The 3,152-nt window shown below is 32.7% G+C and overlaps 1 non-coding gene across 1 annotated transcript; it reads left to right on the forward strand.

The window, feature by feature from the left end:
* The first annotated feature begins 246 nt into the window (after positions 1-246).
* On the forward strand, positions 247-409 carry LOC112510654. The gene has a single exon (XR_003069025.1). It is a non-coding gene; the product is annotated as a U1 spliceosomal RNA (small nuclear RNA).
* The last annotated feature ends 2,743 nt before the right edge of the window (positions 410-3,152 follow it).

The following is a 3,152-nucleotide window of genomic DNA, read 5'->3' on the forward strand; positions in this document are numbered from 1 at the left end:
AATTTATAAATTATACACATTTTAGTCTCCCTACCCTTTTATAATATTATGTATTAATTTTAATATATAATTTGTATTTATTTAGTTTAAATTATAATTTGTATATAATTTTAATATATAATTTGTATTTATTTAGCTTCTGAAAGTGAATGAATAAATGAAATTTTTGATCCCACATCGGTAATGAGTGAAGAATTGAAAGGTGGAGAGATGGGTTTAAAAGGAGAAGGTGGGGGAAGGGAGAAGGTACTTACCTGGACCGCTGGACGGGGTCAAAGGGTGGTCAAGATGACCCATGGCCTAGGTTGGCGACCTCCATTGCACTTTGGAGGGGCTCCAGTCTAAGGTCGGCCCAAGAGGTCGAACCTAAGTTATAATTTAGGCATGTTCGTTTATGTTCGAGTTCGAGCTTGATTCGAGTTCTAGTTCGAGCTTGAGTTCGAGCTTGAATCGAGCTCGAGTTCGAGTTTGATTCGAGTTCGAGTTCGAGCTTGAATCGAGTTCGAGTTGAGCTTCGATTTTGACTACTCGCGAGTTTTCGAGTCGAGTTCGAGCTTCGAAATTAGGTTTCGAGTTCGAGTCGAGTATAATGATACTCGAGCTCGACTCGCATCATTTACACCCCTAGATTTAGTATCACATGTGATGAAATAATAATATCACATATGATTGTCTATAGTAAAAAAGTGTTCTCATGCTCTCGTAAAATAAATATATTCTCATTTGAACCCTTCCACATATATATATATATATATTAATACACATTATATATATATATATATATATATATATATAATGTGTATTAATATATTATAAAGATAAAAGGTGGTGGGGTGGGATGGGGCGTGTCTTGATATGGAGTGAGTTGAAAGGGTGAAGAGATGTACATAATAAGATTTGACTCCTTACATTTATCAACCAGAGAATAGATGACAAAACACACACACACACACAGACTGTGTTATATTCAGTTGAGTCAGCCATTCAGACAACCAGACAGCTTCTGAATTAAGCTATCAGATTCACACACATATCTATCTTCCTTCTTCAATCTCATCCCATCCCATCCCATCCAGTCCAGTCTATCTCAACTTTTTATCTGATTTTTAACCGAACCGACTGTAATCCTTTTTAAAAGAGTTGGTGTGTTGCATGGCAAAGATTTACGTATAGTTTTATATAACTGTGTTTACGAGTAAAGAAAACATGACCATGACCATGACATGAACCAGTTGATCTGACTAATGATATCGTTAAGTTTACGTATGTGTCAGTTTCAATTGACGTGGGGATGTGACGAGACGCGTAAGGGTACAACGCGTGTCACGTTGGGTGGCACACGTTTGAAGAGGGGTATGTAACGTGTGTTGCAATTGTATAATGGGGTGTCCTACATCTCGATTCTTTTTAAAAAATTTGTTCTTATTGGTATTAACCAGTTCTCAAGAATACTGACTCTAAAATAAACATTTACCCATACCAGTCTTTTCAACTTCTGGTTATAATCACAAACCATTAGGCAATTAAGGTTATTTGACGTATGTCGTATTATTCATCTCCCGAGATGTTCAAATGCATCTGCAATAAAAAAACAGTTACCTGCCTGATTACTGGTTTTTATCTGCATTTGAAACCATCGTGACGTCAATTCACACATTTGTCTTTGTATCGTGTATAAATAGAATTTGTAAGACGTAATAGAATATTTTATCTGACTTTACTTTATAGAACCAAACAATAAATCATCATATCTAAAAGTGTTGCAATATGTTATATGACGTTTTTAAATGCTTTAACAAGATTTTTAGAACGTTTGTATTACAAAGCGTTCTATTGGCTATTTTCAAATCCCACCCAGAGCTCGACCCAAGAAGGATCAATGTGAGCCTGAAGAACCGGTTAAGACTGTTGGATTACATTGACTACTGTTTACAACTGTTGCATCAGTTACTGCATTCAGGCCAAAAAACAGTAATATAATATAAAAAATAAAGAAAAACATCATTATACATAATTCCATTTTAAAATTCATATTTTTGGCAATTTTTTAGGTGCTAGTAATCTTTCCAAAAAGCCAAAGAAAAAATATTAATTAGTTGACCTTCCATTAATGGAAAGACGAGAATAAAAAAAAGCAACTATGATTATATTATATGGGAAATGTTTGATTTTAAACATTAAACCCTAAATTATAATATATATATATATATATATATACTATATTATAAAGTATTTGATAAAAATTCTTAAAAACTATTTTTATTCATTAATTGTTGTTTATTGATGCATATTATTTAAAATTTAATATTACAAATAAATTGTGCGTAAGTACAACTTATTAAAGATTCATGTTTAAATTCGTGTAACTAATTACAGATAAACATTTTATTTTAAATATAAAAAATCTAAAATATCTATAAGATAATCATTGAGTTCTAACAAAATATTTAATTATTATCCCTATAAAAAAATTATATTATTAAATCAAAAATAAATTACGTCATTATTAAATCTAAATTTAATTATAATAAAATTTTGAATTAAAATAATTACATAAAAACAAGAACTTTTAAATAGTTAAATTGATACTAATATCGATATAATTATTTCTAAAATTTTAAGATATCTTCAAATTTATATTTTATTCAAAAATAAAAACATGCACTTAGCCAACTTAGAAGGTTCTGGATGAATTTTGACGAAAACTATGGGGTTATGGCATAAAAATATGCCCTTTTTTGACATTTAATGATAAGTTGGACCGGTGTAAGGAATTCGATGAAAATGATTTACGGTTTGTTTGCCTCATACTGAGAAATGAAAATGAGAATTAAAATGAAAATAACAGAGAATGAAAATGTGAAATCCCCCCCCCCCCCCCCCAATAGACTCAAACCAGGGTTGGGGGATGTTACTCAAATCGGAGTTGGGGCTAGGGCCGGGGATCCCCAATAGACTCAAACTAACGGATATTTTTCATGGGGTTTGATCGGGGTTTGACTGGGACAGGATGTTAATCCCCGTACCCACCAAGAACCAAGGCCAGGGCTGTTACTAAAAACCGGGCCCGGGGATTACAAAATCTAGCCCATCCCCGCCCCGTTGCCATGCCTAGGTTTAGTGGGCATTTTTAATGATTACAATATTTGAAA

Source organism: Cynara cardunculus (assembly GCF_001531365.2).
Source record: "Cynara cardunculus var. scolymus isolate 2C chromosome LG 3, CcrdV1, whole genome shotgun sequence".
Taxonomy (NCBI): Eukaryota; Viridiplantae; Streptophyta; class Magnoliopsida; order Asterales; family Asteraceae; genus Cynara; species Cynara cardunculus.